Source organism: Canis lupus, chromosome 5 (assembly GCF_048164855.1).
Source record: "Canis lupus baileyi chromosome 5, mCanLup2.hap1, whole genome shotgun sequence".
NCBI classification, from domain to species: domain Eukaryota; kingdom Metazoa; phylum Chordata; class Mammalia; order Carnivora; family Canidae; genus Canis; species Canis lupus.
Genome location: NC_132842.1, coordinates 61,813,447 through 61,827,513, shown reverse-complemented (window position 1 = coordinate 61,827,513; position 14,067 = coordinate 61,813,447). Strand labels below are relative to the sequence as shown.

General features: G+C 40.7%; 2 long non-coding RNA genes across 3 annotated transcripts in view; one reads left to right on the top strand and one right to left on the bottom strand.

Moving 5' to 3' along the window:
• Positions 1 to 8,009, top strand: part of LOC140633892 (uncharacterized) — an 18,811-nt gene extending 10,802 nt beyond the window's left edge. The window contains exon 3 of the long non-coding RNA XR_012031484.1: positions 7,834 to 8,009. This is a non-coding gene — a long non-coding RNA (uncharacterized lncRNA). The remainder of the gene's footprint in view (positions 1 to 7,833) is intronic.
• The window catches only part of LOC140633890 (uncharacterized), a 19,822-nt gene continuing 12,406 nt past the window's right edge, over positions 6,652 to 14,067 (bottom strand). The window contains exons 3-7 of one of the 2 annotated variants that reach the window (XR_012031478.1): positions 12,458 to 13,301; positions 11,477 to 11,570; positions 11,296 to 11,340; positions 10,151 to 10,219; positions 6,652 to 6,961 (exon numbers count right to left, since the gene is read on the bottom strand). This is a non-coding gene — a long non-coding RNA (uncharacterized lncRNA). The remainder of the gene's footprint in view (positions 6,962 to 10,150; positions 10,220 to 11,295; positions 11,341 to 11,476; positions 11,571 to 12,457; positions 13,302 to 14,067) is intronic. The other variant, XR_012031479.1, reaches the window with a different exon arrangement.

Below are 14,067 nucleotides of genomic sequence, written 5' to 3'. Positions count from 1 at the left end.
CAGGTTTTGCATGGATAATTACACAAGTTTAGGCAAAGTTCTAGCATTTTCAAAGCAAGTCTACTTCTCATCACACATTTGACCTATAGGATTTTCAAGGTGGGCAGAAGGAAAATATTCCTTTAACTCTTTCAGCTTCGGGTTTCCATTGGCCCAAATCTCACTGCACAAGAGGCATGGCTTTTTACTAGGTCTTGTTACATCCAGCGCTGCAAGTAAAAGGGGCTCGTCATATTTCCTTTTCTTTTTTTCTTCAAATATTTTATTTATTTATTCATGAAAGACAAAGAAAGGCAGAGAGAGAAGCAGGCTCCCCATGGGGACCCCAATGCAGGACTCGATTCCAAGACCCCAGGATCACTACCTGAACCAAAGGCAGACACTCAGCCACTGAGCCACCTAGATGCCCCCATATTTCCTTTTCTTGAACATTTTCAATTGTGGCCTGATGTAATCAAAGGTGTGTGTGTGTGTGTGTGTGTGTGTATGTGTGTATGTATTATGTGGGACGATCTTCATTCCTATCAGTGGAAGATCAACCATTATGATCAACATGTGGTACTATGTTAGTCTGAGTGATTGTTCACATATTTTTTTTCCTTCCTCTTGCACTGTGGGTAGAGTACACGTCCCTACCCCACTGATCTTAGACGGGGTCATGTGACTCACTTTGGCAAATGGAAGTTTACCACTAAACTAGCGGAAACTTACATCCTTGTGCACTTTGTTCAGTTCTTGTGCCTCTGCTATACTTTGTGAGAAGAGCATGTTCTGGGCAGCCATCGGTCGAGAGGATAGATAAAGCAGATCTGAGCCTGACCTACAGCTTGGATCCTGGAGTCCAGCCTGGTCCAGTCAAGTTGTGCCCAATCCACAGATCTATGGTTGACAGATAAATGCTTGTTATTTTAAGGCACCAAGTTATGGTGCATTTTGTTACACAGCATCATTACAGCAAAAGCTGACTGACATGTTACTGTATAAAGTAGCACCTTTTAGCACCTCATACAAGCTTAGAGTGAAAATATCATGGTACAGTTGGATTTAAGACCTTTTCTTTTTCCTCCAAAAGCCAAATTTTCAAAAATAAAAGGAAGGGCATCGTAAAAACAAATATTCTTTTTAGTGTTTTACTCTCATTTCTCCCCCCAACTATATGATCTGTGAGAACTGGCCTGTCATTCTATTCTTCTTCATTTCTGTGGCTGGCACTAATTAGCAGTCCATTACAATGCCTATCTCCCAGCTGATGCCTTTTGATGTGAACTTTTTCAAGTACCACCTCATTGTAGTTATAACCTTACAACTTCTCACTCTGCCACAGTTTAATTTGTAATCAAAATTATGAACTAATGAAATAACACAAGGCTTGTTTTAATAGGGTGGTTTGCTTGTTTGTTTTCAAAATTATACCAATTTGCCACTTTACAATGTTCACACCTTTTTTTTTTAAATGAAAGCTACATCTTCACTATCACAATTTGAAATGAGATGCCTCCTAGACTTGTTGCATACAATTAAACCACAACAAAAGGAAGCCGAAGTCATTTCACTTTTCATAAGGCTGTAATTATTCTTTAACTATTGGAATACGACATCCCTTAGGAGCTAATTATTGAAAAGCTCTCATCACACATAGGAAACACACAAACAAATCCTTCAAGCACAAAGTAAATGTTCAACATTAAAGAGCCACATCCAGGAAGTCATACCAATCAGTTGGTCCAGCTAATTACTAATCTGATTTTTGGAGTAGTTGCATTAGATAATTATGAGGCCTATTCATAACATGAAAAGCACAGCCTTTCATTGACTTTAATAAAGATCTAGCTGCAAGAAAAAATGTACTAAGAACCATAATACAAAATTTGCATTGTGGCAGAACCTGGAGAAGCGTGGTAGACGTTTTTTTTTAATAGAAAACATTTCCTTTATCACATGATAGATATATTTAATATATGTTTTTATGTATGTCACAGTAAAAGGCAAAGTGAGCTAGTGTGTCAATATGATTTCATATGAATCATGCAGTACTGTGTAAGGCCCAGTTCAAATTTTTAAATGTCTTATAAAATGCTTCATTGAGTCCGCTAAGACTTGCATTAGATATATATATAGTGTAGTAAAGATTATACCATGGATCATATTCTAAAGGAATCAAAGTCAAAGTCATATACACAATGTGGTGACTGCTTTACTCATTTTAAGATATATTTCTGTATAAGCATATTCAAATCCTTAATTTTAAGTGGTTTTAAAACCAATAAGCACACTCATACACTATTGATGGGAATGCATATTAGCACAGATTTTACAGAGGGCAAGTAGTCCATAACTATGAAAATTAAAAATTATCTACCCTTTGACCTAGTCATTTACCTTTTTATCTTTATCTTGCAGATAGACTTGTATTAGTGCTCAAAAAAATGTATGAGGATGTTCATGACAGCATTGAAGGGTGGGTGGGGGAATAAATAAACAAATAATCAATCAAATTGTCAATTAATAGAGGACTGCTTATGATAAATCCATAAAACCAGATACTCGGCAGCTACTAAAGACAGAGAGAGAGAGAAGACACCTATATACACTGTCATGAAAAGAAATATTTAAGATATATTAAATGCAAAAAACTTAAGTGATAAAACAATGTATATAGTGCAGTGTATATACACTTTTACATAATCTAAAAATGTATGCATCTATATCCCAGATAAATATATACGCAAAAATTTTTCATCCCTATGTATGTTTATGTGCGAATTTGTATGATAGTGGGTAAATAGATATATGGATGACAGATGGATATGGATAAACCTTCTAGAAGGACACACAGGAAACAATTTCCAGCTCTTTCTTCTGGGGACTGGCACCCTTGCAGCACAAAAACAGCCGAAGACAATACGAGAAGGAGTGAGCACGGGTGTGTTTGGACACAACTTTAATGGATCAAGATACAGGCCATCCCATGACCTGTAGTTTGTGATCCCCTGCCCTAAGGATGGAATCCGGTCTTCTTTGTGGCTTTACGTGTCATTCATCATTTACATGCTAATGACTCCTGGAAGTGGGTCTGTCTGACTTCAATTTTGCCCCTGACTGTGATACTTGCATCCTACTGGGCACTTAACATTTTCACTTGGATGTTACAGCAGAGATGGGTCCACTACTCCTGTGTCTCCTTCCATAGCATAGTCGCTGCTAGGAAGCAGCTCCCTGGCCAAGCCAAGGCCTACCTTGATATATATATATATAAATAAATAAATTAGTCATCTAAAATTTAATACGTCTGAAACAGAAACTTAATGCTTTTCTTCTATGCTCCTTTCCTAATATCCCATTCTCAAAATGGCACCTCCATTTATCTATTTCTCAAGCCAAACACTTTGGTGTCATCGCTGACTCTCCTTTTCCTCACATACCTGACATCTAACCCATTAGTACCTTAAAAATATATCTCAAATTTGGTCATTTTGTAATGGCTCCACGTCTGACACCCTGACCAAAATCACTGTCATGGGCCACCTGGGCTATTGTAGTGGCTTTCCTGATCAAGCTCCCCATTTCCTCTGGACCCTTCACCTCTCCTTGTCTAATTTTCCACATCAACTCCTGTGTGATCTTTTCAATACATAAGTCAGGTCACATTACTCCCCTAGAAAAAATCCACATAATGGTTTCCATTGTGTCTGAAATGAAATCCAGACTTTGAAATCCCAGTGTCAAGGCCCCACTTGATCTACCCCATGACTCTCTCTCCAAATCCATCTCCCATATCTCTTTCCCTCCAACTCTGCTAAACTATAATGCCCTCATTAACTCTTCCTCAATCATGGTGAGCAAATTTCCCTCTCGTGGTCTTTTATGTGCTGTTTCCATGATTTAATTTGCTCTGTTATTCACTCTCTAGTGTTCTCTTCTCTGAGAGGTCCTCTATGGCCACACTATCTAAAATATCAACCTTGTCACTCTTTATCACCTTGCTCCACTTTCTTTATCCTCACAGCATTCTCTACTGGATAGTAGTATATCTTATATCTATTTATTTGTGTATTTCCATTGTTATTGTTAAGATGTAAGTCTTGTGATGGCAGGAACTTCATCTGTTTTGATCATTATTGTAAGCCCAGCACCTTGAAGTATGCCAGGCACATACAAGATGTTCAATAAATATTACTTAAATGTTTATTTCTTTTCCTTGATTTTTTCCAGAGCTCTTATGTATTGGGATCTGTCCTCCCAAAACCTTCATATATGACAAACAACCTGGCTATACATGTATAATATCATTATAAAGCCTTTCCTTGCAAATTCTGCAAACATTGTTCCATTGTGTTCTGACTCTCAGGTTTGTAGAAGAACTTAGAGGTGACCTGATTTTCATTCTTTTTCAGATAATCTGATTTTTCTTTAAGGGTGTTTATAATTTTCTAAAATCAGTAGGTGGGCTGATTTGAGTCTGTCTTCTCTATAGTTTCATTTAACATGCGATGAACTATTCAGATCTACAAACTCAGACCTTTCTCAGCCCTAATTATTTTTTGATCATTGCTTTTATTCCAAGTTTGCTTATATCCTCCTCAGAAACATATATAACCATTAAGTTATTATTAAGGACCTGCGTTGTGACACTACCTCATTGTTTCACTCTCTTGGTCTTGGTAGCATGGCTCAAGTTTGTTCTTCATGACACTCAGTTTTCTTTTGTATGTTTTGCTTTCTCTTGCATCTGATGAGGATTTTAATTTTGTTTTGGCATTTAACTTGCTCACAATTCTTCACCCTCTCACCATATGAGATTCTGTTGTCAATTTGTATCTGCCTTTTGGCTTTCATCTGCTTCTTCAAAAAATAATAGTCTCCTTGAGTATTCCATGGAGAATGCTAAATAGCTTTCTAATTTCCTTTTTTGTTTCTAGCAGAAAATTATTTTCAGAGGCCTACGCATTTTCTGAGTCTTCAGGATGAATGCTCTATGGTAGTCTTTCATGTGTTATACTTTTCTCCCTGTTTACTCACCCTTAAGTGAGGAGAGCTCTGTCTATGCCTAGCATTTGTCATCAGACAATGTTGCCTCAAAGAGCAGTACTCATGCAGTAGAAGAGCAGATACACATGTGTCTAGGTGACAGGGAGCTTGAATTGTGAGAAAGAGATGAATGAGTACCTGATTCCATCATTATTTTGGGATACAAATGGGGCATGGATTATGTTTCTCAATCCAATTCCATCAATTAGGAAAAAAGCAGCCAATCCTCCTAGATTCCCTACTTCAATTTATAAAGAATGTAACTTTTGTCTTCCACCACTCCCTCTATCAAATATTTCTTCTGCAGTTTTTCATAACCCAATTCATTTCTTAGATGAAGCTGGCCTTTATTTCAGCGATTGACAGCTGACATACATTTACTTTCTATGGTACTGTTGATGATGGACCTTACCAAAGAGTCTCATTATTGTTAATTACCAAATGGTAAACATTACCATAAATTAGAACCCTTGTGGACATCTACTTCAATCAACGGCCCTTTTCACCTATTTCCCAAGGCTTAAAATGCGTGTTGACAATATAGGGAGTTAGATAGGAATGGGCTACAAGGATGAGGCAGACACAGACTACCCCCAAGGGAGCCTGTAGTCTGACAGGAATGAAAAACAAGTGCCTGGGGCATTTGACAATACAAGGCCCAAGTAAAGAAAAATAACTGTGGCATTGCAAAAAAAAAAATGACCAGGTAACATATGTCTAGGTTTGCCAGGACAAGGCTTCAGGGAAGAGGTGATATTTGGGTATGATTCAGTCACAGAGATAAGAAAAGGCTCCCAGCACAAGAAAAGGCTCCCAGCATGAGAAAAGGCTCTGATTAAAGTTTTCCCAGAGTTAGGAAAACTTGCCTGGGTAAGGATAATAACAAGGAATTGCATGTGGCTTGAGTATAGGGATGTGTTAGTTTCCTACCACTGTATAAAAAATTACCATGAACTTAGCAGCTTGAAATAACAAACATGTATCATCTCACAGCTCCTGTGGGTCATAAGTCTGGTCTCAGCCTAGCTGGATTCTCCACACAGGGCTAAAATCAAAGTCCTCCTCTCTGGAGCTCCTCTTCCAAGCTCATGTAGTTGTTGGCAGGACTCCATTCCTTGCTGTTGTATGACTGAGGTTCCCGTTTTCTTCTTAGCTATCAGTCAGGGTCCACTCATGGCTTCTAGAGGTCACTCAGGTTCCTGGCCCTGTCGTTTCCTCCTTTGTAGACCCTCTCACAACATGGCAGCTTACTTTTTCAAGGCTAGTAGGAGAATCTCTCTGACTTCTGGAAGGTTCCAATCTCTCTCTCTGTTTTAAAGTTCACCTAATTAGGTCAGGCCCACCCAGGTTAATTTTTTGATTTAACTCCAAGTCAACTGATTAATAACCTAAACCTACTCATAGGTTTCTCCCATATGCAAGGGGAGGGATGACATGTGGCATGTATACCATGGGGACAGGAGTCTTAGGAGCCTGATTAGAATTTTGCCTATCACAAGGGGTGATAAAGAGATTGGAAGGACATTAGCCTTGGTGAGTGAAAGTGTCAAATGGAGGACCTTGATGGCAAGCTAAGGAGTTTGGAGACTGACGATTTTTAGTTGAGTAGTAGCATAATAAGAATTAGAACAGAAGATGGCAGTATCTTTATCAGAATTCTGCAAAGATTTGGATAAAGTTATTTTACTGGCATGTTAAAAATTAAAAAGTTTTTGAGCAAGGATGGCAATTAGTTTGCATTAACACTGATCAAGAAGTAGCGGCTGTCTGGAGGACTCTGTTGGGAGGATCTGGGGCCATTTATAGGCTTAGCAGGCGGCAGTGCTGAAATCTCTTCGAAATGTCTCCTGGGGTGAGGGTGATGACAAGTGGTAGCACCAGAGTTGAGGACCGGCCACCCTTGGCACCTGAAATAGTTTCAGACCCGGCACCTCTGAAAAGGAAAAGAACAAGTCTATTTTCCAGGATTCTGTGGCTTAGTCTAGCAACCTCCAAAGCAAATCAAAAATAGCAAACATTAATAAGATCTTCAAGTCTTTTCCAAATGTCAGGAGTTAGAGCAAAATACAAATAAATTAATCCACTGGGAGCTGCTTCTATTCGTTTCTCCCTCCCAGTAAAAACACAGCTCCAAAATTTAGGAATTTCTAACAGTCTTTTTAAACACAAGAAAACAGGTCTGCTGCCAGGCAAAGAATTCAAACGCACTCGCTCTGCACTTTGATGATACATTCCAAGGCTGCACAGAGAGGGAGGAGGGAGTTAAACATCTATGATGGGTCTGAATCCCAACAGGAAGCACAAAGGCAGGGTCATGTGTGGGCGTGAGGGGTATGTCAGCTGGACAGAGCACACTCCCACCTGAACCATCCACTGCGCAGGCTATCCCACCTCCTCTCACTAGCCTCTGGAGCAGCTTTAGGTTTTCAGACTCAAGGGCAAAAACCAAGAGCCTGCATGGGCATTGTTGCCTATGACGAAAAGATCTTCCCTGGCTACTTGTTACTACTAAAGATGGTGCTTATGAGGCCATGACTCCAGGGCTCCACCTTCTAGTGGGTAGTAGATTAGGCTTACCACTAGACAGATGGTTTCTCTGCACACCGTCTTCCTTATGTCCTCTGAAGGAGTACACTTCCCCCCTCCATAGATATTGGGCATGGCCATGCTTTGGGCCATTGCCTCATGGCAAGTGAGGTGTGCCTCCAGCCCACCCCAGTGTTGGGCTTGGCCATGTGACTTCCATTAGCCAATGGGATGTTAGTGGTTCTGATATAATCAGAGGTTTCCCTTCTTGTGTTTTAGCCATCACTGGGAGAGAAACATGCCCAGACAAATCCCTGGTCTGAAGAGGATGAGAAACATTTGGAGCAGACCTAAACCCAACCACAGCTTGGATTCAGGCCTGCCAGAGCCCAGAAGAGGTCAAGAAAGCTATCCCAGCCAACACAGGTGTAAGCAAGAATAAATGACTTAACTTTTACCACTGAGTTTAGGAGTGATTTGTTACACAGTTACTGTGGCAACAGTTGACAGGTACAGTGGGTGTGTGAGGCCTTAGGCAATTTACTTTCCCTGTCCCTCGGTTTCTTCACACAGTGAAAGGGTACAACAGTGGTGCCTCCTCATGGGGGCTGTTTTGAGGATCAACAGACACAAGGCATCTAAGTGACTGATGCAGAATGAGCATTAATAAATAATCCTCCTCTTGGTCTCTTTCTCCATTTATGTTTTCGTTCTGGCACAGATTGGTGGGGGAAAGGGGGGATAGCCAGGTGTGAGAGTAATTTCAAAACCAAGACTATGTCTACACTAGCGAAGGAGCCTAGATCTGCCCCTCCTTCTTCAATTAAGTATTGTTGCTCCCACACATATCAAAGGCCCTGCCATATGCAGCATCCTGGGTTACTACTCAGGACACAGACTTATGTGGTCTCAAATCTTAGACGGGCTGGGACGCCTGGGTGACTCAGCGGTTGAGCGTCTGCCTTTGGCTCAGGACATGATCCTCGGTCCTGGGATCCAGTCCCGCATCAGTCTCCCCACCTCCCTGCCTCCCTGCAGGGAGCTTGCTTCTCCTCTGCTATGTCTCTGCCTCTTTCTGTGTCTTTCATGAATAAATAAAATTAAAAAAAAAAAGATCTTAGAATGGCTGTAAGACAGCAGACAGTCATGGGTAAAGCTCTGGCGGCGGGAAGGAGGAGCCTGGGGAGGGGCTACAGATCCTGGGCCACTCAACAGCCTCTAGGGCCAGGCTGCAAGAGGCAAGTTACTCTCCTTGAGGCTGTGGTGTGGGGGAGTTACAGATCACTAAAGTCTGCAAGAAACTTCTGGAAGTTCTACCCCAAACCTAGCACCAATGAAGTGGCCCAGGGCAAGACTGTGGCTTGGAGCTCAGAGTTGAGAATTCAGAATCAGAAGGAGAAAGAGTCCCCTGGAAGACACTCAGGAACAAGCCAGAAGATTCATCTGGGCTGGGTGCTTTGAAGGACCCCAAGGCAGGCACTGAGAAGCACAGTGAAACAAGAAAAACCTTGAACTCTTCCAGACTGCCTGAGGTTCGAACTCTGGCTCAGCTATTTACTAGTTGTGTGACTTTGGGCAAGTTAGGTAACATCTCTGAACCTTATTTTCCTTAGGGTATTAGATACCAGAATTCTCTTGTCAGGTCCTTATAAGCATTAAAATCATTACATATATAAAGCACTCAGAATGGACTAGAGTAGGTCTATTATTATTGCTGTTGTTACAGGCTCACAACCCCATATCTGAATCTCTTGAGCTAGAGATATACGTTTTATAATTTCGAATTGTTCAGATTTTAGCAAAGAAATGTGCACATATAAATATTTTAGAAAAGAAACACGGAGCCCTTATAAAATTGTAGCAGGGTCTGGGGCTGCATTCTGTAACAAAATTATGTGAATATTTATGCAGTGAAATGTATGAATATTTAGATCAAATAAAAACTATAAATAGCTTGAAGTCTGTGTGGGTCAGGTTTTGTTACTATGTAAGATTTTTCAAAAAAGAAAGTAAACAAAAACAAAAAGAACTTTGAGTTTCTGGAGCTTTGGGGTTTTGGGAAATGCATAGAGGGATGGTGGCTTCTATCACTGGAAGTGATTGGAGGCTGCATAAGTGTGTGAGGCCAGGAGCAAAGGGCAAAGAAAGGTCTGGAAAGACTGTGCGGGTGGTCTTGGAGCTGAGACTCTCAATGATTGGAAAAGCCTTGAAGGCAGGACTCAGGGAGCAATACAGGTACCAATGTGGGCAGGAAAAGGAGCCCAGGATGGATTGCTAAGAATTTGTCAAGAGGTAAACTAAGATTGGATTACAAGAGCCTTGAATGCCAGAATAAGAAATATGTATATATAAATTCTATATAGTGAGTTTTACTAGGATGAAACTGAGCACTCTCTGCTTCTGATATAAAGCCAGGCAGGTCCTTTAGAAAGGATGGTCTGGAGCAATGCCCTCATGCAACTGTGTGCCTTGCTCTAGAATGCTCTTTCTTTGACCTTCCAAGTCTTGCTCAGCCACGCCACCCACTATGGGACAGTGCCTTTCACCACAGTGGCAGATACTGTCAGCTTCCCACCCAGGTCACCTTGGTACTCACCTGTTGACACGGAAGGATGCTCACTGAGAATGCCTATGCGTTTCTGCCAAGAGATTTTTCTGGTGGACTCTGAGCTCACAAGCAGAGTAAATGGGAAACACAAAGAGTTAATGTCCTCAGAAACACCCCTTAACAAGTGACTGTCAATAATAGCTCCCATTCCTTCAGCCTTCAGGTAGCAGTTAAGGATAACACTGAGGCATGTTCCCCACTGTCTTCTAGGCCCCAGATGTCCCCTAGCAGTAACATTCAATGCATCTTATGTTGGCCTCCTGCCTATATTGTTTTGGTTTCATTCCTTAAAGGTAGGGATCCAAGTTTTGGGATCACCTTCAAAATAAACTGGTTGCACTTAAGTCTTTGTCTCCAGATCTGCTTACGGGAAACCCTACCTAAGTCACCAGTCATAGGAATGGACTTGACACTGCACTGACAAATTCATGCCTTGGTTCATGGTTTCTGCCAAGAGAAGCTAAGCATCTTGAGGACAGGAATTTTTAATTCACTTTTGAATCCCTGTGGTCCCTGGCAGAGGGTAAACATCAAAGAACGTGGATTGACCTGGAAAATTGGGTATGTTGCAATTACTTGCAAGTGGCTAAAGGTCATCAATGACTTCAGAGGTCAAAACTTAGCTTCTGGGTTTTAGTCCTTTGCTGTTACACTGACTGGCTTGATGATCTTAAGCAAGGCTTAGCTAATCTCTCTCTAAGTTTTAGTCCCTATCTATGAAATAGGGATAATAAAACTTGTCCTATGGAGCTACTATGAGAATTAAATGAAATCATGTATATGAAGCACCAAGCATATTTCCTGCCTCTCTGTGTTAATCATAGCTCTATACCCACCCTGTTCCCAAATAACCCCCTTCTTTACCCCTCACCTGTCCATAACCAATTCTTTGAGTCATGCTTCTCTTACCTACTTATTGAAATGGGTTCAAGGTCACATGCATATAATTTACTGCATCTTATCTCCCAAGCAGAAAATCTTAATCTTTAAATGAAGGCTTTGTGGCAATTTTTCCATCTTTCATCGCTAGCCCCCAACACAGACATTTTCACACACGCATCCAAATTCATAGACTTATTCTTTACATTGCCTGGGCCCTAGAATACTTGGAATAATACAAAGAATGGTCTTACCCATGAAGCTTATCATGAAGATCACAAACATGGAGCAGGAAACCCCTAAATGATGTTCCACAGTCAAGAAACGTGTATCATCCACATGGGATGTATGTGTAAGTGTGTGTGAGTGTGTGTGTGTGTGTGTGTGTGTGTGTGTGAATATGGAGGAGCATGCTTATGCAGGCATAGATCTTACCTGTCTTACTTCTTTAGTTCCCCTCCTGCAAGCAAATGCGGAGTCAGAAGACATTTTGATAGCATAGTAAGAGTCAGAGTTCTGGTTTCTAGTCCTAAAAAAGAGAGAGGGTTGGATAACTCTAAACATCTCAGCTTCCTCTCTGGGCCTCAGTTTCTCAACTTGTAGGAAGAAGGAAGAGTAAATGTTTTCTAAGGATCCATTTATAATGGTCTTGGGTTTAGAAAGTTAAATTAGAGAAAAATCTGAATATAAGAAGAATGCACCATGTGGTTTCACATTGTTCCTTTTTAAAACACCAACTGAAAACTGATGTGTTAAAAAAAAATGTCCATGCTATTACACCCACTATGCCTTCTTTATGAACTGGGGTAAGGAGGAGAGATTTATTTGAAAGTCAATAGACTACAGTATTTACAGGTCTACTGTATGTGCTAGTTTAAATTCAACATTTTGAATGGGGTAGAAACAAACACATCGGAATTTGACCAAGGATACATTCGTATGTCAGTTTAATGCTCCAGCTGTTTAATCAAAATATGAATAAAAGGTCTAAAGCCCAACAAGCAAAAATATCATAGTTGTGGGATTCAGTGATTGCTTCCCCATTGTCATCCAATTACTGTGTAATTTTTCCCTGTGACTGAATAACTAACTGTTAGCAAATAATGAAAAGGCAATTACAGCCACGCTTTGTTCCTATTACTCCCTTCGTTTTATTCTGGCTGTAATTATTGTCAGCGCTGGAGGTTTACTGTACCATGGAAGCAGCACCAGGAAGGAAAATGGAATGGGCCTGGTGCATGGAAAATTGCAAATGTCACAGCTACCTTCATCGGCACTGTTGGACTTCTGAGATTAAAAAAAATCAGAGGAGAAAGCTCTCCATGTGGGTTTTACAAATTCTCTACCTCAAGCTGTTGTGGCAACTGGGAGAGTGGAGACAGGGGTGAGGGTGGGGGGCGAATGGGGAATCGGTACCATGTTTGTCCTATGTGCCTGTGTGCAATTCCCAAAGGACTGTGCCTTTTGCCGCAGTCTGCCTGAAAGCAACTCTTGAAACTCTTCTTTTAGCCTCTGCTTCTCATTAATGGTCTCCATGCTGCTTCATAATGGGGAGTGGCATATAAATGATGCATTTTATGGGGTTTGATCTTTCTTCAGAGAGGAAATATGCTGCATATGGACAGATGTCAGAAAAGAAAATGATGATTGTGCCCTCTTTGTGTGGTTACTGGGACCTATTTTTAGAAGCTTAAACTGATCATATGTAATGTACCTTCCTTTTTTACTTTATTTTTATTAAAAAGAATCTGTTAAAAAATTAAGAATTTTTAAAAACCAAACAAAAGAATAGAGGTAACTTTCTGATATTTTTATCTTTTATTTGCTTAATAAACATATCCCGAGTACCTACAATGTGCAAGGTAGTAGGCTAGGTACTGAGGAATCAAAGATGAGTATGACATGAACCCTAACCAAAAATGCTCCATCTTTACACTCAAATAAAAATCTCTCTGCATGAAAAGCAACTGAGCATAGTCAAAAGTCAAAAGAACTGTATGTTTAAAGACCTGGATTCTAATTCAAATTCTACAACTTATTTACTGATTTATTTTTGCTGTATCAGTTAGCTACTGCTGTGTAACAAACTATTTCCCAAACTCTGTGGCTTAAACCAACAATCATATATAACTAAAACTTATCGGTCTGCAGGTCAGTGGCAGGCTGTACTCCTGGTTGGGATTGGCTGGAAGCTTTGCTCCACATGTCTGTTCTCTTCCTTCTTGGAACAGCCGGCCAGCCTGGATTGTTCTTCTCATGTCTGAAGAGCAAGAAAGCAAGCAGAGAAATGCAAACACACCCACCAAGCAATTTCAGGTCTCTGCTTTAGTTATGTCTGCTAACATCCTATTGACCAAAACAAATTACATGGTTAAACACAAAACCAAGGGTCAGGAAAATATACTCTACCTCTCCATGGGAAGAACTTCAGAGATAGATGATAAAGGGATTGAATACAGTTCAAAATGAAGAGCTGGAGGAATTAATGGAATCCACTTTACTTGCATGTAATTCCATGCCTCAGTTTCCTTGTCTGTAAAAATGGAGGTTTGCTTTACCTGCTTTAATTTTTTAAAAAGTTTTTTATTTATTTATGATAGTCACACACACAGAGAGAGAGGCAGAGACTTAGGCAGAGAGAGAAGCAGGCTCCATGCACCGGGAGCCCAACATGGGCTTCGATCCCGGGTCTCCAGGATCACGCCCTGCGCCAAAGACAGACGCTAAACCGCTGCACCACCCAGGGATCCCTGCTTTACCTGCTTTAAAATACTATTGGAAGGATCAAAAGAGGCGAAGAGTATTCATATGTTTGACACTATAAAGAACGATAACTGTGTAAATAATTACTGCTCTTACCTACTTTTATTTTATTTTTTAAAAAGATTTAATTTATTCATTCATGAGAGACACGGGGGTGGGGGGGGGGCGGGGAGAGAAAGGCAGAGACACAGGCAGAGGGAGAAGCAGGCTCCATGCAAGGAGCCCAATGCGGACTCGGTCCTGAGTCTCCAGGATCACACCCT